The 20,796-nt window shown below is 50.4% G+C and overlaps 1 pseudogene; it reads left to right on the top strand.

The window, feature by feature from the left end:
• Positions 1–239: 239 nt before the first annotated feature.
• LOC141164655 (E3 ubiquitin/ISG15 ligase TRIM25-like) lies at positions 240–9,964 on the top strand (annotated as a pseudogene).
• The last annotated feature ends 10,832 nt before the right edge of the window (positions 9,965–20,796 follow it).

Raw genomic sequence — 20,796 nt, 5'->3', positions numbered from 1 at the left:
TACCACAGATAGCACTTATGTGAGAACATCGGAAGTGTGAATGAGGCCTAAGGCAACTTTCAGACTTCCAATATTGTTGCGTTCAGTGGTGGGGAAATATATGTACACACACCCCAGAGCTTAAAAAAATATATAAATATATATTCATACATTACTATAAGAACTTCAATTTATCATGAAAATGAGGATTACATATGTATCAGAGTTCAGCCACACCCTGAGTATACATAGTTATACTCAACCTTTGGTTTCTGAGGGAAGTTTAGTTTTTTGCAGTTTCGTTTCTCTCTTCCTCTGTCAGCCATGGCGTCTGCTGATCTGAGGGACGAGCTGGACTGCTCCATCTGTCTGAGCACTTATACAGATCCTGTAATGCTGAGATGTGGACACAACTTCTGCCGGGTCTGTATTGATCGTGTGCTGGATACACAGGACGAGTCTGGAGTTTATTCCTGTCCTGGGTGCAGAGAAGAGTTTCAGGAGCGGCCGGCGCTGATGAGGAACTTAACTCTACGTAACATAATGGAGAATTTCCTGTTTACTCCACCAACACAGATCAAAACCGGGATCTGCTGCACTTACTGTGTGGACTCTCCTGTACTTGCTGTTAGATCCTGTCTACATTGTGAGGCTTCTCTGTGTGATAAACACCTGAGGTCTCACAGCAAATCACCAGAACACGTCTTATCTGATCCCAGCACTTCTCTGGAGAAAAGGAAATGACGCTCCCCTGGGCCTGTGTCGCGCTGCGTTGCGCACGCGGGAGCTTACCCGGAGCCGGATCTCTTGGGGGTTGTAGTCTCGTGGCGGTGACCCGGTCCGTGCCCAGGGAGTCAAACTGAGCGGCGATGTAACAGCGGTAGATGCAGGACGACTACGCCACCCGTTGAATGCAGCTATGGAGCTGCCGCTGCAGGACAGTCCGCTGAGGCCGGTGGATGGATGGTGCAGCGTAGATGGTATAACCCCCAACGGGAGGGGTATGGCCTCAGGGCAGCAGATGTGGATGATGGGGTAGCAGGAACCACTCAGAGACGGTGCGGTGTAATTCAGGGTCTTTACTGGTAACAACGATAGACCCTCCCGGAGTACTTGCTAGTGAACGGGGCCTGGTCAGTCCTTGAGCAGATGGGATCTCCCCTGGCCAGGCGGAGTTGTAGACCTCCCAAACTGACTGTACTCTTCTGGCTACCTTGCTAGAAGCGGATATAAGTAGCCCACGTCCCTGAGTGTACCGTGTGGTGCTCACCCGTATGGCCGGTGACTCGGGGCCTTCTAATGGCTTCCGCTCCACGATGGCGGTGCTGGTCCCACACGTGTGACCGTGCCTTCGGGTTTCTGGGCCTGAGGACCTGAAATCCCCTGCCGGTCGGCTTCTGCTGCTGGGTAAGAGTTAGTCCCCACAGCCTCGGACGCCGGGTCCGGTAAGAAAGCTCCTCAGTCAGGGTGAGCTCTGCAGCTGCCAGCCCCTGACTTGTAGTAGTATTGCTCCCACTGAGCTTCTGCTGTTTCTTCCTGTGACTGTTTCTTGTCTCTACTCTCCTTGACTGCTAACCCTGCTTCAGCCCCGGGTTTATATAGGGGAAGTTCTTCCCCTCCCAAGACTGGGCAGGAGGTGTGGCATGCACAGGATCCCTGACCAAAGGACCTCCCACCTGCTCTCAGACATAATATCTCTATCACTGTGGCAACCAGACCCCTGGGGTGTCACATTCCCCCCTAGTGAAATTTAGTACTCCGGGACTAAACATATTTTAGAAAAACATAACAAGATATAACAATAACAATACAATAAGAAACACATAAAGGTGGTCACGGCATGTCCGTAACCGGGTGCAGTCTTTGAAGAAAGCAAGGTGTCCATTTCACCAAAACAGGGAGACGTAACCAGGTAGGGGTCTGTCCTACCCCGAGTCCTTAACAGTCTCTAGTCCATCCTGGGTTACGCTCCAACTATGTACAAGGATTCCCGGTAAATCCACCAAGGATTCCTAAAAATAACTGGAAACACAAAATTATACACAAGCAACAATACACAGATAAACATAAATAAAACAATTTATACACTTCAAATCCTCCAGCGTGCGGGTAACTGGCCTCTAGTGGCCCTAGTGGACCTACGGAGCTGACTGTCTGGCCCTGAACTACAGGGTGTAGGAGCTGTCAAGGGTAAACTGGGCAGCTGTCTACCGGCTCTTTGTCTCACTAGGGGTACGGCAGGCTCACTATAAGCAGAGGGTTGATCCTCCTGTTCTGCTTGTGTGGAGTCTTCTGCCTCCTGGACCGGCTGTTCTTCCAGCTCTACCTGTTGCTCCGTAGGTGCTTGGGATGCTGGTTGGAGGAAGGTGAGTACGGGTACCACAACTGCACCATTGACTTGAGTCCAAGACCGAGGGAAGTCCCCGAGCACAGTACTAACCATATCTTCCCTTTCCTCTACGGGTCGATGGTCTTCTTGTTCCTCTTCAGGGTTCCTCAGTTGTTCAGGACACTTCTTCAGGTGGTCCCGGGATACAATGGCGGTGGTTTCCCCTCCGTCTTTACTGATGGTACAAACCTTCGGGTTCTCGTGGCTTGAGGGCAGTACGGTGTACGGGTCCTTCTCCCACTGGTCATCCAACTTGTGGAGCCGTCTCTTCCTCTTCAAGACCTGCTCTCCGGGTACCAGGGGAACAGCGGGAGCATACTGGTTGTAAGTTTTCTCTTGTCTTTCCCTAGCCTGACAGAGACTTCGCTCCACGCTCTTCTGTACTCTCCGGTACTGCTGCTGCCTCTCTGTGTCCCAGTCTGTTTCTGGTGAAGTGTCCTCGGGTGTCAGGACTCCCATTTCCAGGTCAACAGGTAACTTACCAGGTCTTGCCCTCATTAGGTAAGCCGGGGTACAGTTGGTGGAACCTACCGGGATGTGGTTGTATAGGTCCACCAGATCGGGCAACTTCTCAGGCCACAGACTGCGTTCTTCCAGGGGCAACGTTTTTAGAAGATCCATTACCACCTGGTTCATTTTCTCACAAAGTCCATTAGTTTGCGGATGGTAGGGTGTCGTCCTTATCTTCCGGCAGCCATACAGATTGCAGAATTCCTGGAAGACCTCCGCTTCAAAGGCAGGTCCCTGGTCCGTCAGCACTTGGTCCGGGTACCCGTGTGGACGGCAAAAGTGCTGCTGGAAGGCTCTAGCTGCTGTTTGAGCCGTTAAGTCCTTGACGGGGACGACAACCAGAAACCGGGAGTAATGATCCACGATGGTTAACGCGTAGACGTAGCCACTTCTGCTTGGGGTCAGTTTTACATGATCCAAGGCTACCAGTTCCAACGGTTGCCGGGTGACGATGGACTGCAGGGGAGTCTTCTGGCTGGCACGGTCCTTCCTTCTCAGGTTGCACGGGCCACAGTCTCTGCACCACTTCTCAATGGTTCCCCTCATGCCTACCCAGTGGAACCGCTCGCGCAGCAGGAACTCCAGCTTCTTCCACCCGAAGTGCCCAGCTCCGTCGTGGTATGCCTCCATCACCATGGCTGCGTCCCTTCGTGGCACCACTACTTGCCAGAGTAATTCATGCGTCCGGGAGTTAACCATTCTGCGGCACAACTTCCCTTTGTAAAGGAACAGTCGACTCTTCTCTGCCCATAGTTGTTTGGCTTCCTCCGGAGCGTCTGGTTCAAGGCGAGCCTCCGGCCGAGTCAGCATCTCCTTCACCAGTCGGACGGCAGGGTCGCTGTCTTGCGTTTCCGCCCAGTTGTAGTGGGGTAAGGGGTTCAACGTAGCAGTCTGCTTACTCCTTACCTGGTGGGAATACTGAATAGTCCCATGACGGTGGAACGCAGGGAGTTCAACTTCTTCCAGTCCCTCCGGATCTTCTCCTCCGTCCGGCAGGTTGGGCATCCTGGACAGGGCGTCCGCGTTGGTATTGGAGCGTCCTGCCCGGTATTTGATTGTGAACTCGTAGTTGGACAGACGGGCCATCCACCTCTGCTCCAGGGCACCGAGTCTTGCCGTGTCCAGGTGTGTCAACGGGTTGTTATCCGTGTACACGGTGAACCGGGAAGAAGCGAGGTAATGCTTAAAGCGCTCGGTGACTGCCCATACTACGGCCAGGAACTCTAGCTTAAATGAGCTGTAATTCTCGGGGTTCCTTTCGGTGGGTCGCAGTTTTCGGCTGGCGTAGGCGATTACTCGTTCCTTCCCCTGCTGGATCTGGGACAGTACGGCTCCTAGCCCGATGTTACTGGCGTCGGTGTAGAGGATAAAGGGCTGGCTATAATCCGGGTACGCCAGGATTTCGTCCCCCGTGAGGGCCATCTTCAGCTGGCGGAAGGACTCTTCTTCCAGCTCCTCCCATTTGAAGGGCGGCTTCTGGTTCTTGGCCTTCCAGGACTGGCCTATCAGGAGGTCCTGCATAGGTGCTGCCTTTTTGGTGAAACCGGGAATAAACCTTCGGTAGTAGCCTACCAACCCGAGGAACTGCCGCACTTCTTTTACGCTGGAGGGGCTTGGCCATTCCTTAATTGCGGTGATCTTATCAGGGTCGGGAGCCACTCCGTCAGCGCTCACCACGTGTCCCAGGTACTGCACCTTTGGTTTCAGGAGGTGACACTTGGAGGGTTTCACCTTTAGGCCGTAACTTGCCAGAGCTTCGAACACTTCCGCCAGGTGTTTCAGGTGGTCCTCATACGTCTTGGAATATACGATGACATCGTCCAGGTACAACAGGACCGTCTCGAAGTTTCTGTGGCCCAGACAACACTCCATTAGTCGTTGGAAGGTTCCCGGTGCGTTGCAGAGTCCGAACGGCATGCAGGTGAACTCGCTAAGTCCCATCGGGGTGGTGAATGCGGTCTTCTCCCGGTCCGCCTCTGCTACAGGAACCTGCCAGTACCCGCTAGTGAGATCCAAGGTAGAGAAGAAGTTAGCAGATCTTAAAGCAGCCAATGACTCCTCTATCCTTGGTAAGGGGTACGCATCCTTGTGTGTGATACGATTGATTTTCCGGTAATCTACACACATCCTCATGGTGTTGTCTTTCTTTCGGACTAAGACTAGTGGAGCTGCCCAGGGGCTACAGCTATCCCTGATCACCCCAGCCTCCTTCATGTCTCTAAGCATCCCCTTGGCGTGTTGGTAGTGTGCAGGGGGTACGGGTCGATACCTCTCTTTTATGGGAGGATGGTCTCCCGTGGGGATGTGGTGTTCTACCCCCTTGACTCGCCCGAAGTCTAACGGGTGTTTACTAAACACTCTCTCGTACTCTTGAACCACCCGATAGACTCCCTGTTTCTGATGTGAGGAAGTGGAGTCAGTACCCAAATGTAGTTGCTGACACCAGTCCTCCTTTGTTTTCTTAGAGCCGTTACCTTCCTCCGGGTGAGATGGAGGCAAGGGTTCCACAGATTGTATAGCATTTTGGTTAATGGTATATAATTTGGCTAGCGTGGCATACCGGGGCAGGTACACTTCCCTCTCCCCGATATTATGCGAACGGGCACCCTCCCATGTCGTACATTGACCACCCCCCGTGCTGTCAAAATGGTGGGCCTACTGTCTGAGTAAACTGGTTCTACCATTGCCTGGTAATCTCTACCTCTCAGACCAATAGCTGCCCGGCACCAAATCATCATTTCACTTTTTGGGGGCATGGCAATAGGAAAAGGGTCACACATTCTTACGCTACCAATCTCACCGCCGGAGAGTTCCACCTGTTGCCGTCGCATCAGTGCCCGGATCTCTTTCTGGAGCACCCGCTGCTCGCCGGAGCTGGCGTTCTTGGCAACCTGCTGTAAAAGGAAAATCACCTCTGCAAGACAATTTTCAATTACATTAGTTCCTAGAGTTATTTTTGGGTGACTCTCATGTTTGTCAATATCTACAATGATCAGTCCCTGTGCTGCCAGTTCGACTCTACCGATTTTGATGGTCACCTCTTTAAATCCGATCTGTGGCACGGGCTGGCCATTGCTGGCGATGATACTCAAGTCGTCGTCAGGGTAGCGGGTAATATCCGAGTCATTCCAGTACTGCTTAAAGAGCACGTACGGGATGGTGGTGACCTGTGACCCGGTGTCCAGTAGGGCACTCATGGGAATGCCATCCAGTACCACAGGCAAGACTGGACGTCCTCCCACATATCTGTCGCGCCAGTTCGATGGGCCTGGTGATCTTTTTCCTGGGGGTTGGCCCTCTACCCCAGGTTGTGCCCGTTTAAAGAACAGTACCTTGCCATATGTCCAGGTTGATTGCAGCGGCGGCAGATGGGTCGTCCGTCCTCGCTGTATCGGTCACTGGGTCTTCCTCTGGCCGGTGGGGTCCTCCTTGGTCGACGCCACGGGATGTCCTCCGGTCCGGATGCCAGCTGGATCTTCCCTGGGGTGGAAGCCTGTAAAGACTGCACAGTTCGGGTTAGCGCAGCAACGCTCTTAGCTAGCTCTTGGACCTGATGGTGTAGGTCTGGAGCCGGGTCATTGTCCAAAGCCTGCGCATCAGCTCCCACAGGCCCTGCCGACAAGGGCGCCGCCTCCTGGTGGTAAGTGATAGCAGGGCGCTTGTGGGTCACAACGCCACCCGGTGCCGGTTCTCGGAGCACCCGGATGGCTCTGTCCTTGAACTGTGCAAAGCCCAGATGGGGATCCTGTAAGGCCATTGCCCGCAACTGGGTTCGGTGGGTATTACAATACAGTCCCTCTATAAACTGTTCGGTCAACAGCCTGTCCTCGTTTCCCACTCCATCAGGGTCGGTCTGCTTAATGGCCCTCAGGGCCTCTTGTAGGTTTAGTGCATAGTCCCTTATACTCTCATGCGCTCGCTGCTTGCACCCGTAGAATCTAAGCTTAATCTCGGCTGAGGTGCGGGTATCAAAGGTGTCCTTCAGCCGGGTTAGTATCCCTGCGACAGTCTTCCTCCCAGGTGGCCAGGATTTTACTTCCCTTTTGGCTGCCCCAGTTAGTTGGGCCACCAGGATGCTCACTTTTTGCTCTTCTGTGAGGGGGTACACCTGGAAGAGGCTATCCAGCTTTTCTCTAAAGTCATGCAGGGTATGTGACTCCCCTGAGTACTGGGGTAGCCAAGCTGCTCCCGGGATATAGGGCATGGTGAAGGGCATAACTGCAGCAGCGGTAGCGCTGGCGGGGGTTGAGGCAGTGAAGCTCTCCTCCGTATCCGACATCTTCCTCCCCCCTAGTGGACCGTGGCCTACCTTGCGATGATCCTCTTCCGTAGGCCGCGGCTCCGCAGTGGATCGTCAGGGTTGAGGACCTTCCGTCGCGCTCCTGTGACGTCGGCGTCTGCTGGGCTCCTTCCAGGACCTTACGCAACGTCCGGACGTGAGGCGGGGCTTCAGTTCTCGCGCGCTTTCGCAGTCCACGCCCCTCTTCTTCCCGCGCGGCGTCCTCAAGATGGCGTCCAATGGCGGGAAAACTCCACGGATGGCGGGAAGAAGGCAGAAGATGGTGCCGGATGGCGGGAAACTTCACCGATGGCGGGAAGAAGGCTGAAGATGGCGCCGGATGGCGGGAATCTTCACCACAGGTAAGTTTGAAAAGTCTCTTTTTCAGGCACGCAGTACCCGGTGGTTGCGGGCACGAAATCCTGCCGACTACGCCAAAGTTGACGCTCCCCTGGGCCTGTGTCGCGCTGCGTTGCACACGCGGGAGCTTACCCGGAGCCGGATCTCTTGGGGGTTGTAGTCTCGTGGCGGTGACCCGGTCCGTGCCCAGGGAGTCAAACTGAGCGGCGATGTAACAGCGGTAGATGCAGGACGACTACGCCACCCGTTGAATGCAGCTATGGAGCTGCCGCTGCAGGACAGTCCGCTGAGGCCGGTGGATGGATGGTGCAGCGTAGATGGTATAACCCCCAACGGGAGGGGTATGGCCTCAGGGCAGCAGATGTGGATGATGGGGTAGCAGGAACCACTCAGAGACGGTGCGGTGTAATTCAGGGTCTTTACTGGTAACAACGATAGACCCTCCCGGAGTACTTGCTAGTGAATGGGGCCTGGTCAGTCCTTGAGCAGATGGGATCTCCCCTGGCCAGGCGGAGTTGTAGACCTCCCAAACTGACTGTACTCTTCTGGCTACCTTGCTAGAAGCGGATATAAGTAGCCCACGTCCCTGAGTGTACCGTGTGGTGCTCACCCGTATGGCCGGTGACTCGGGGCCTTCTAATGGCTTCCGCTCCACGATGGCGGTGCTGGTCCCACACGTGTGACCGTGCCTTCGGGTTTCTGGGCCTGAGGACCTGAAATCCCCTGCCGGTCGGCTTCTGCTGCTGGGTAAGAGTTAGTCCCCACAGCCTCGGACGCCGGGTCCGGTAAGAAAGCTCCTCAGTCAGGGTGAGCTCTGCAGCTGCCAGCCCCTGACTTGTAGTAGTATTGCTCCCACTGAGCTTCTGCTGTTTCTTCCTGTGACTGTTTCTTGTCTCTACTCTCCTTGACTGCTAACCCTGCTTCAGCCCCGGGTTTATATAGGGGAAGTTCTTCCCCTCCCAAGACTGGGCAGGAGGTGTGGCATGCACAGGATCCCTGACCAAAGGACCTCCCACCTGCTCTCAGACATAATATCTCTATCACTGTGGCAACCAGACCCCTGGGGTGTCACAGAAATGTTCTGTCCATAAGAAGATCCTGGAATATTACTGCACTGAGGACGCTGCTTGTATCTGTGTGTCCTGCAGTTTGGCTGGAGAACATCAGGGACACCAGGTGAAGATGCTAAATGAGGCCTCAGAAAAGATGAAGGCGAAACTAAGAAATTTTCTCCAGAAAATGACCAAGCAGAGAGAAAACACAGGTGAAAAAGTCCGGAGCTTGGAGGAGCACTGGAGAAAAGCTCAGAAAAAAGCAGTTGGAGAAGCCGAGAGAGTCACTGCCCTGTGTACAGACATCAGGAGACGGGTGGATGACCTGGAGAAGAAGGTCCTGAGTGAGATCTCCAGGCAGGAAAAGGAAGAGTCACTGTCACTGTCTGCTCTGATCCATCAGCTGGAGATAAAGAAGGACGAGCTGTCCAGGAAGATGAGACACATTGAGGAGCTGTGTAACATGACGGACCCACTGACTGTCTTACAGGAACCAGACACCGGTGACTTGTGTGATCCTGAGGAGGAGGGAGGTGATGAGGACACAGGGGGACATGATAAACAGCCCCATGATGGAGATGACCTGGATGTGGCTGTGATCTCACACACATTACACACATTATGTGAGGTAATATCAGGTATAAGGAGCGGGATCTATATGGAGGGTCCTGCAGACATATTACTGGATATAAACACAGCTGCTAATAATCTCCTTATATCAGACGACCTGAAAACTGCAACCTGGAGAGAAGAGAAACAGAAACGTCCAGAAACAGCAGAGAGATTCCAGGAGGACCAGGTGATGAGCAGGAGGGGATTTACCTCAGGACGACATTACTGGGATGTGGAGTGCAGAAGATTAGTAAGATCGCGAGTGGGGATGTGTTATCCCAGTATAGACAGAAGGGGAGGGCGGTCATACATTGGATATAATAACAAGTCCTGGTGCTTAAGGAGATTTAATAATCAGTATTCAGTGATACATGATAGCAAAATGATCCAGTTACCCCACAAAATCTCCAGTGATAGAGTCAGGATATGTCTGGATTATGAGGCCGGGCAGCTGTCCTTTTATGAGCTGTGTGACCCCATCAGACACTTACACACCTTCACTGCCACCTTCTCTGAGCCCCTTCATGCTGCATTATATGTATATGATGGTTCTATAAATATATTAGGGAGAAGCTGCAGCTGGAAGAATCCATCACATCTAATATGTCCATAGATAGGATAAAGAACAGGTCAAGTTATAACTAAGCTTTTCTTTATTTTGCACCTGGTGATTCTATTGCTTCCTGTCCTACTTCCAAGCTTTCCAACAGAATAAATATGTAATAATATATACATTAATGCTGGTTTTTTTCATTATCATGTACTAGATAAGGTAGGAGACTCAATCTGACTCTGTATGTAATGTGGACACTGATCAGCCATAACTTTACATCCACTGACATCTTTCATGTGCTTTTAATAATGTGCATTTTATGTGTGAAGGAGGAACCTTTTGGTTTGTTGCATCCCTATAGTTGCTCTCCTAGATAGATCCATTATTCTTCTATCTATGTAAAATATACATAGTAAATTCTGTAGCGATGACAAGAACCTCAGATCATGAGAAGTGCCAGGAGTTACTGTACCAGCTTCATAACCAGTGATTGACTTTAAAGTGTATGATCTATTATGTCAAGAGGCTTCCTTCCCACATTCTGCCAGAGAGACCATGATATAACATGAGCATCTACACTGTCAGCACAATTATTATGTAATTTGTATTTTTGATGATGAAATTTATTATTGAACACCTCCAGTGCTGTTGGTCAATCCAAAACGCTAATAAGCCTGAGTATTTAAGAAAGTAAAAATGAGGTTTTGTCTTTTTTAGGGAAAATTTCTATGTTTGCAGAATTATTATGCAACTAAATGAAAAATGTAAATTTTCCCATCTCAGTTGTTTATCTTCATCAGTTGGACCTCATTCAGACGTCCGTTTTTTGCATATGAGTTCAACCTGTGTTTTTCATAGACAGCACTTGTATTTACCTAAATGGGGTCATTCACAGGTCCATGATTTTCTGCAGAACGAGTGGTCCATGCAAAATCGTGGAGACAAGTCCGATTTTTTTATCCCAATGTCGGATTAGAATTGGTAATACAAATTTACGGATCTGTGAAAAAATATTTAGGAAAAAACTGAATTTTTTTTTTTTTACATATGAGAAAAACTGATAAAACTTGGACCAAACTCAGAAGAAATGCTGACCAAAAATCACTGAAGAAACTCGGTCCGTTTTTCACATACGTGAAAAAACCTGACGTGAGTGAGGCCTTAAATTCAGAATAATAACCAAGCAACTAAAGTTGTACAAAAATACATTTCTGACATTACTAGCACAGAACAATGGAGACTGTGACGCCAGTCACTACTCAATGTGACGCTAGTCACTACTCACAGACTTACCATATGCAGGAATGACAATAGTGACTACTCACGGACAAGCCGTGAGACTTGAGTAGTCAAGAGTCAGATACCAAGAGTGATCGTCATATACAAAGGGGTAAGACAAAAGGGGTAGTCAGGTCACAGTCCAGAGTCAGAATTCCAAGGTTAGAGTACATCAAGACAAAAGGGGTAATACAAATGGGTAGTCAATAGGTAAATCCGGAGTCCAACAAAAAAAAGGTCAGAATGTCAGAAGTCAGAGCACAAAGCATAGAGGACAAGCAACAAAGAGCTGAATGCTACAACTGGCAGCCACCTGGGACAGACAGCTCAGTTAAGTAGCTGAGCAATCACCTGAAACAGGGAACACCTGAAGGAGCTGAGCACCTCTATGCAGGGGCGTACATAGAAATCATGGGGCCCCATAGCAGAAGCTCTAATTGGGCCCCCCCCCCCCACAAAAAAAAAAAATATTTGTCTGTCACAGAAGAGCGGATCTCACAACTTTCCATCCTTTACACAGTAATTTTTTTCCTGCTAAAGTCCTAGATTCCTCATTCATTACCCCATAAAGTGTGATTCCAACAAAAGTGCACCCCAAACACAATATGATTCCCTCATGGTGCATTCCTCCACATCTACTATATAATTGTCTTATCCCGTCTGTCTGTCTGTCTGTCTGTCTGTCTGTCCAGGAAATCCCGCGTCGCTCATTGGTCCGGCAGCGGCCAATCAGCGCCGCAGGATTTCAGAAAAAAGATGGCGGCCGTTAGTGGCTCATCTGCGGGATGGAGCTCAGCGGCGTTGCAGCCGGGAGATGAGCGCAGCGAAGCGCTCATCTCCCGGCCGGTACCAGCAGAAGGACCCCGACCGCCAGACCCATCTGCGGGACGGAGATGCAGCCAGGAGATGAGCGGCGCGAGGCGCTCATGTCCCGGCCGGTAGCAGCGGAAGGACCGCCGGCGTCACTGACATCCATGCGGAAGGGAGGACCGGGGAGCGGCGCTGCGGGTCGGGATACTTCTGCTGTGAGCGCCCGCTCATGTCCCGGGTTCTCGCAGCGGAAGTAGCCGCACAGGCAGCGCCGCTCCCCGGTCCTCACCAAGACGATTCGATGATTGGTCGCGGTCTTCGGACCCGACCAATCACTGATCTTAGCGCAAAAGTTAAATACCGCTGTGCTGATTGGTCACGGACGCTGCCCGCGACCAATCACCGATTTGGGCGCCAAATTTAAATAGCGGCCGCGACCAATTGGATGTCAGCGCCGCTCCCCGGTCCTCCCTTCACACCCTAGCCGCTAATGTCCCCACAGTATCAGCATGGTGTTACAAAGGTCCGGACATTTGTGTTAAAAATTGCTGATTGGTCGCGGACGCTATTTAAATGTGGCGCCAAAATCGGTGATTGGTCGCGCCCTGCGTCGGCGACCAATCAGCACAGCGGTGTTTAAATGTGGAGCCAAGATCGGTGATTGGTCGCGGCCGATATTTAAATTTGGCGCCTGCGACGAATCAGCGATTTTTAACACAAATGTCCGGACCTTTGTAACACCATGCGGATACTGTTGGGAGATCAGCGGCTAGGGTGTGAAGGGAAGACCGGGAAGCGGCGCTGCAGGTCGGGATACTTCTGCTGCGAGCAGTCGCTCATGTCCCGGGTTCTCGCAGCGGAAGTAGCCGCACAGGCAGCGGCGCTCCCCGGTCCTCACTAATACGATTCCGCTCCCCGCTCCTCACCAATACGATTCGCTGATTGGTCGCGCTCTCCGCACGCGACCAATCAGTGATCTTGGCGCTAAAGTTAAACACCGCTCTGCTGATTGGTCGCGGCCGCTGCCTGCGACCAATCACCGATTTGAGCGCCACATTTAAATAGCGGCCGCGACCAATCACCGATCTTGCCGCCACATTTAAACACTGCTGTGCTAATTGGTCGCGGACGCCAGCCGCGACCAATCAGCAAGCTTGGCGCCAAATTTAAACAACGCTCTGCTGATTGGTCGCGGACGCCAGACGCGTCCAATCAGCGAGATTGGCGCCAAATTTAAACAACGCTCTGCTGATTGATCGCGGTCGCTGGCCGAGATCAATCAGTAGTATTGGCGCAAAATTTAAACAACGCTCTGCTGATTGGTCACGGCCGGCGACCAATCAGCGATTTTGGCGCCAAATTTAAACCCCGCTCTGCATCGCTCTGCTGATTGGTCGCGGTCACCGGCCGCGGCCAATAAGCAGTATTGTCGCCAAATTTAAACACCTCTTTGCTGATTGGTCGCGACTAATCAGCGATTTTGGTGCCAAATTTAAACACGCTCTCCAGTCCTCACTAACACGGTTCGCAGATTGGTCGCGGCCGCTGCCCGCGACCAATCACCGACATTGCCGCCAAATTTAAACACCGCTTTGCTGATTGGTCGCGGTTGCCTAACGCGACCAATCAGCGATTTGGGCGCCAAATTTAAATGCCGCTCTGCTAATTGCGCCCCGTAGGCCGCATACCTATTTTAGAATACCCGATGCGTTCGAATCGGGCCACCATCTAGTGTACAGTAAAATGTCCCTATTGTACCCCACTTCAGCTCCCAAGGCAAAGTATGGTGACCCCAACACAGTATGATCCCCCAACTGTGACCCCCACAGAGCTCTCCATAAACTATAATGTGCCTACATACAGTATAATGGCCCGCACGAGCCCTCCAAAGAGTGTAATGGACCCCACACAACCCTTCACACTGTATAATTGCTTTCATACAGTATAATGGCCCCCCATATAGCCCTCAAAATATTATAATGGCTCCACAGCCTTCCATTTAGTATAATACACCACCAATAATCCTCCATATAGTATAATGCTCCCCCCATAATCCTCCATAAAGTATAATGCGCCCCCATAATCCTCCATGTAGTATAATGAACTTCCCATGGTCCTCCATAGAATATAATGCACTCCCCATAGTCCTCCATACAGTATATTACACACCCCATAGGGTAAAATGCAGCCCCCATATAGTATAATGCACCCCACAGTCCTGCAGTATTATGGGCACCACGTACTCACTGATTTTAAAATACCATATATTTTAAATAAGCCGACCCGAGTATAAGCCGAGGCCCCTAATTTTACCACAAAGTCCCCCCCTCCAAATCCTGGTATGTGTGGTCTCCCCAGTCCCCCCCCTCCAAATCTTGGTATGTGTGGCCTCCCCAGTCCCCCCTCCAAATCCTGGTATGTGTGGACTCCCCAGTCCCCCCCCCAAATCCTGGTATGTGTGGCCTCCCCAGTCCCCCCCCAAATCCTGATTTGTGTGGCCTCCCCACATCTCCCCCAAATCCTGATATGTGTGGCCTCCCCACATCCCCCACAAATCCTGATATCTGTGGCCTCCCCACATCCCCCTAAATCCTGATATGTGTGGCCTCCCCACACCCCCCCCCAAATTCTGATATGTGTGGCCTCCCCACAACCCCCCCAAATCCTGATATGTGTGGCCTCCCCACATCCCCCCCAAATCCTGATGTGTGGTCTCCCCACATCCCCCCCAAATCCTGATATGTGTGGCCTCCGCACATCCCCCCAAATCCTGATGTGTGGCCATCCAACATCCCCCCCAAATCCTGATATGTGTGGCCTCCCCACATCCCCCCCCCAAATCCTGATATGTGTGGCCTCCCCACATCCCCCCCAAATCCTGATATGTGTGGCCTCCCCACACCCCCCCCCCAAATTCTGATATGTGTGGCCTCCCCACACCCCCCCCAAATCCTGATATGTGTGGCCTCCCCACATCCCCCCCAAATCCTGATGTGTGGCCTCCCCACATCCCCCCAAATCCTGATATGTGTGGCCTCCCCACATCCCCCCCAAACCCTGATATGTGTGGCCTCCCCACATCCCCCCCAAATCCTGATATGTGTGGCCTCCCCACATCCCCCCCAAATCCTGATATGTGTGGCCTCCTCATTCCCCAATCCTACTATGTATGGCCTCAATCACTGCACACATAAAATAATAAACACTTATACTCACCTTCCTTCCTCACCTCTGCTCCAGCGCTGAGTCCTGTCTGCAGCAGCTCATGTCAGCATCTGAGCAGCGCGCGCTCTCAGAAGCCGAGGTGAGCTGCTGCTGCCGGGACATTCACGCTATGGGACTAGGGACTATGGGCGTGAAGAAGCGTGAATATGCTTTCTCTTTAGCAGCGGGCACTGACAGGAGCTGCGGCTCAGCGCTCCTCCTTGGCCGCTGCTTAAGAGAATGTTAAGACCCGGACCTTCAGGAGGGGAATGCATGGCATTATTATGCATTGTTTTCCTCTCCTGAAAGGGTTAATGTGGCTGGAATGGTTTCCCGCCATGCTGGGGATTGGTTCAGGTAGCCAGCCTGTCAGTGAGGTGTCGCAGGGGGAAGACTACTTCTTCCCTGTGCGACAGCTGCTGATAGGGTCCTAATATTTATTAAACATTGGTGGTGCAGGGTATTAAAGATGGCAGCGCCTGAGGAGAGTGTCAGTCCTCAGACGCTGCTCATCTAGTGCTGCTGCCGCCGCCGTGCCTTGTCACCATGGACGCCCTGATGGAGGAGCTGCGCCGCAAGATGGGGGAGGAAGGTGCCCTGTAATGGATCCGTCAATGACTGGACCAGGATGAGGGAGATGTGCCCGGACCGAGTGCCGCCCGCAGACTGAACGGAGAACAGGAAGCACTGGTGGAGCGCATCACCGACGCTGAGCCGGAAGCCCTGATGACGTCATCCGGCGGCGAGGTCCTGCGCGCCGGAGCCAGGAGCAAGAAGAGAAGAGTGGTATACTCTCCATCCCCAGTGAGGGCGCACGGGACACCAGGGAGGAGGCGAGGATGCAGGGGTGCCGCTGATGTCACCCCACACACAAGGACCAAGCTGGCCTCAGTTGACCACCGGCTGGAGGAAGCTGTTGCTGGTCCTGAGGCTGACGGTCCGAAGCTGGAGAGCCCGCAGAGAATGAGGTCTTCAGGCATGAGGACAGTCAGGATGGGTCGCCTGAGGGCAGTGAGTATAGCCATCATGATACACACTACACTCTGGAACAGTTGTCACATGTATTGTCCTCATTGAGGGACTTATTACAGCCCCCTGCTGTGCCTTCTAGGCCAGCTAGTCTGTCCTCCAGGGCCACGGGTGTAGCTGAGGTATGGAAGCACTTAGACCAGGGCCTGGGGGGCGAGAAGGGGGAGCAGGAATCCATGTTAACTCCTGTAGCTTCAGTAGTTAAAGGGGTAGAGGAGGATTGTTATAAGGAAGCGTTAGTATGCACTGTCTTCCCTCTGGGTTATCACTTACCCATAACAGTAAAAAAAAAAAAAAAAAAAATTGGCGTAATGAATATTTGGATATCTTGTCTTTGCTGCCAGCTTCTAAGGACTTTTTGTCCCGGCTGGAGAAAGACGATGATAGACGCAGACCGATTCCACGGTCTTTTAATAATTGGCTGCAAGCCTTTTGTATTTACGCCAGTGTTATGGGTGAGAGGTTTCCCAACAACTGTTCAGGGCTTTTCCAACATATGGAAATAGTATTGGAAGCATACAAACACTTTGGTAATCTGAGCTGGTATTTCTAGGATGAGAATTTTAGACAGAAACTATCAGTATACCCATCCCTTAGATGGGGGGGTTAAGGATGTGGGTTTGTGGCTGAACCTTATGTTCCCCTCCAAACCTGCTAATGTTCAGCGCCAAATACCGGCTCGAACTACAATGAGGAAAGGTACTTGCTTCGCTTTCAATGAAACACAGTGTAAATGGCCCAACACCTGCAAATACAAAGACGAGTGCTTCTTTTGTGGAGGGTCACATCCTATGTCCAGGTGTTTTTAAAAAAGCGAGTCTGTCAGGACAGCCCTCCACAAAGGAGCACCTTAACAAGGGCATTGACGCCAGTAAATCTAGAGAAAATGCGCCCCTGGTTAGAGCGGTACCCAGGCCGCAAGAGAGCCAGCCTACTAACTAATGGTTTTACGGAGGGTTTCTATATTCCCCAATTCCTGGGGGAAGGCTGCATATGGGCGAATAATTTAAAATCTGTGGATCTACACCCAGAGGTGGTAGAGAAGAAATTAAGTAAATAAATAGTGGAAGGGAGAGTAGCGAGCCCCTTTAGGGTGCGTCCGTTTAAGAATTTTCGTTTATCACCTCTGGGTGTAGTCCCTAAGAAGGAGCCAAATTCGTTTAGGCTTATTCACCACTTATCATATCCATACGGGTTTTCTTTAAATGACAGCATTGACAATAGCGTTATTTCTGTTAGCTATACATCATTTGATACGGCAGTGGAGATAGTTAAGTTTTTGGCCTGGGGCTTTGATGGCCATGGCCGACATAAAATCTGCCTTTAGGCTGATGCCTATACACCTGAGTGGGTTTAATTCTCTTGGTTTTCAGTTTAATGGTTCTTTCTATGTAGATAAATGCCTGCCTATGGGTTGTTCAGTATCGTGTTTTTATTTTGAGGCGTTTGCTTCATTTATGGAGTGGGTGACAGCAGTCAGGTCCATGAAGGGCGGTATAGCGCACTACTTGGACAATTTTCTTTTTGCAGGCCCAGCTGATTCTGATGTTTGTAGTGAGCTGTTAGCTATCTTTCAATCAATTTGTGTGGAGTTTGGTATCCCGCTAGCTAGAGGGAAAACTATTCATCCGGTTAGTTGTATTGAATATTTAGGTATTGTAGTAGATACAGTTAGGGGCGAGTGTCGATTACCTTTAGTTAAGATTGATAAATGTAGGAATGCATTGCTAGCATTATTCAGTAAGAAGAAAGCAATGGTCAAAGAAGTTGAGTCTGTGTTGGTTTGCTAGGCTTTGCGTCTAGAGTTATGCCTATGGGTAGAGTTTTCAGTAGATGCTTGTCCGCGCACATTGCAGGAGTTGGGAACCCGCAGTTTCATGTGCGCATAACCAAGGAGGTCAAGGAAGATTTAGAAGTCTGGTTAGATTTTTTGCAGTATTAATGGCCTATCAATTTGGCGGTCTGCCTTTGTTGCTGAGGTTGAATTGGAGTGGTATATGGATGTAAATTCTTCCTTAGGTTTTGGTGTCTATCTGGGTGGTAAGTGGTGTGCAGAGAAATGGCACCCTGCCTGGTTAAAAAATGGCGTTTTAAATAATATAATTTTGTTAGAAGTTTTTTTTCCATTTTGGTGTCAATAGCGATTTGGGGAGAGCAGTTGTCTAATAGGAATATTCTCATTCATTCCAGTAGGGAAGGAGTAGTTCTTGCTGTGAATTGCTTGTCAAGTAAATGTAAATTAGTAGTTAGACTGCTCAGGCATTTAGTTCTGTTGTGTCTTAAAAAGAACATTTGGCTGAAGGCGGTAGAAGTTGATAATAAATATAGTGCAGTTGCTGAATCACTTTCTCATTTACAGTTCACGGATTTCTTCAGGCTCGCACCCCGCGCTCAACGGATAGGAGAGGATTGTCCAGGATATTTGTGGGGAATAATCTGGGCCTAATAATGGAATTGTTGCAAAGGTCACTAGCGGGTTCAACCTGGAAGGGATACCTGGCGGCTTGGGAGCTGTGGTCAGAATTCTGTGCGGGTGGCAGGTTGATAGCTGACAGGTGTTCGGAGCAGGCTGCTTTAACTTTTGTAAAAGAGGAGGAGAACACTGAGTTAGAAGCTAAAAAGTATAATTTTTATTTAATACATTCATTAAAATATTGCATAAATAATTCAAGTCATACGGTATTGGATGAAAGGATGAAGTAGCCCAGTGCAGGGCTGAAGCACCCAATCACAATGTACACTCATAGGTTGCTGAAATCAGCTAGGTAGATTAAACATGATTCAAAAGAGGGTAAGTATTAACATAACAAAAAGGTAACACCAAACAGTAGGTAATTTCATGAATAATCCATGCCGCACTACCTTTATGATATCAATAGTGGGTCAAAACCTCTATAGAGAAAGAAAGGACCTATAAAGTAATCATGCTAATGGTGCATAACACCAAGGCACATATGTAAAAAAGGATCCCTCCATAATTAGTGAGGGTCAGATAAGAAACAAGAGTCCTCCATACCCATATTGTGGTGCCTGTAACAGGTCTCCAGCCCAGCGCCAAACGCACGCTTTCGCCGTATGGCTTCCTCAGGGGGCGTGGTCAAACACACATCCTGTCTCGTGTTTTTATCTGCAAGGACCTTCCAACCACGTGTCCCAGTAGGGCCAATAGCGATCAGGTAAGCGGCGCATGCGCCCTCAAGGCATCGCACCCGCGAAGGCCCCACCCCCCGTCAACCACTCAAGCAGCCAGGCCCGAACCACGGAGTGCCAGAGCGGGAGAAAGACAGAGAGGGGGGCGCCGTGAAGCAGGGCCGAGAGAGCTCATGCGCACCACACACAATCGCCACAAGTCACAGAGGTATGCAGGCTATAGCCCCTGAAGACAGTATGAGCAGAGCAGAACAGAGCCCGCATGTGCTCATACTGCCATCAGATCAAGTGGGAAGGATGCCCAGGCTGAATTGGTGACAATGGATGTAAAAAGTGCAGTTGTGCCCAAAGGTGACTCTAGTCAAAATACAAATGTTCACTCCTACTTAAAGGACACTCAAAGGGGGAGTGTCCAGAACAAAGTATCCGGATCTAAAGTGCAAAAGTGCAATAAAAATCAACAATAGAGATATAATGTTAAAGGTGAGTAACCATGATTTACACATTATAAGTACTTCCAACAGTAATATACAATCAATAAAAACAATACATAGAATATATGTTTTAACTTCATGTCTACTTTGTGTTTCTTGTTTTTGGAGGAGGGCGACTAAGGTAATAAAGGGAATGGAGGGACTAGAATACCCAGAGAGGTTGTCAAAATTAGGCCTATTTACGATGGAAAAGAGAAGGCTTAGGGGAGACCTCATAAACATGTATAAATACATCAGGGGGCAGTACAGAGATCTCTCCCATGACCTGTTTATACCAAGGATGGTGACAAAGACGAGGGGGCACACTATGCGTCTGGAGGAAAGGAGGTTCCTGCACCAGCATAGAAGGGGATTCTTTACGGTCAGAGCCGTGAGACTCTGGAACTCTCTGGGAGAGGAAGTGGTGATGTCCAACTGACTTAACGAGTTCAAGAGAGGCCTGGACGCCTTTCTTGAGAACAATAAAATTACATCTTATGCTTAGTGATAGTTAATTAATCCAGGGATTTAATCTGACTGCAAGATTGGTGTCGGGAAGTGAATTTTATCTCAATGATGTAAATTGGCCTATACCGCATGTTTTGTTTTTTTTGCCTTCCCCTGGATCAACGCTGCGGAATAGCTGCAGTGCACAAGAAATAGGCTGAACTGGATGGACGCTTGTCTTTTTTCGGCCTTATAAACTATGTAACTATGTAACTATGATTCCCCAATACTGGAACTTTAAAAATTCATAGTCCATATAGATTATCTTTAAAAAGTAAAAATGTATATTAGAATTGACCAAATGCAATTGACGCGCCCCCTGGGCCATATTCTTTAGGGGAATACCCGGAGCCGGATCAGATGGGGGTTGTAGTCTTCCGAGTGGCTGTGACCCGGTCCGTGCCCAGGGTGTCAAGCTCAGAGTATGTGGCAGTCCTACAGATGTTATAAAGTTCTTAATGTCGACTACGCCACCCGTTGTATTGCGGTCACTATGGCCGCCGCTGCAGCAGGGTCCGCTGAGGCTGATGGTGTTGGTGCAGCTTTTGGTAGTATAACCCTCAAACGGGTGGGGTATAGCCTCAGGGGGTCAGGTGCAGAGGATGGGGGTT

This window comes from Phyllobates terribilis, unplaced genomic scaffold (genome assembly GCF_046119375.1).
Source record: "Phyllobates terribilis strain yellow unplaced genomic scaffold, ASM4611937v1 Scaffold_10__3_contigs__length_209671492, whole genome shotgun sequence".
NCBI lineage: Eukaryota > Metazoa > Chordata > Amphibia > Anura > Dendrobatidae > Phyllobates > Phyllobates terribilis.
This window is presented reverse-complemented; position numbering and strand designations above follow the sequence as displayed.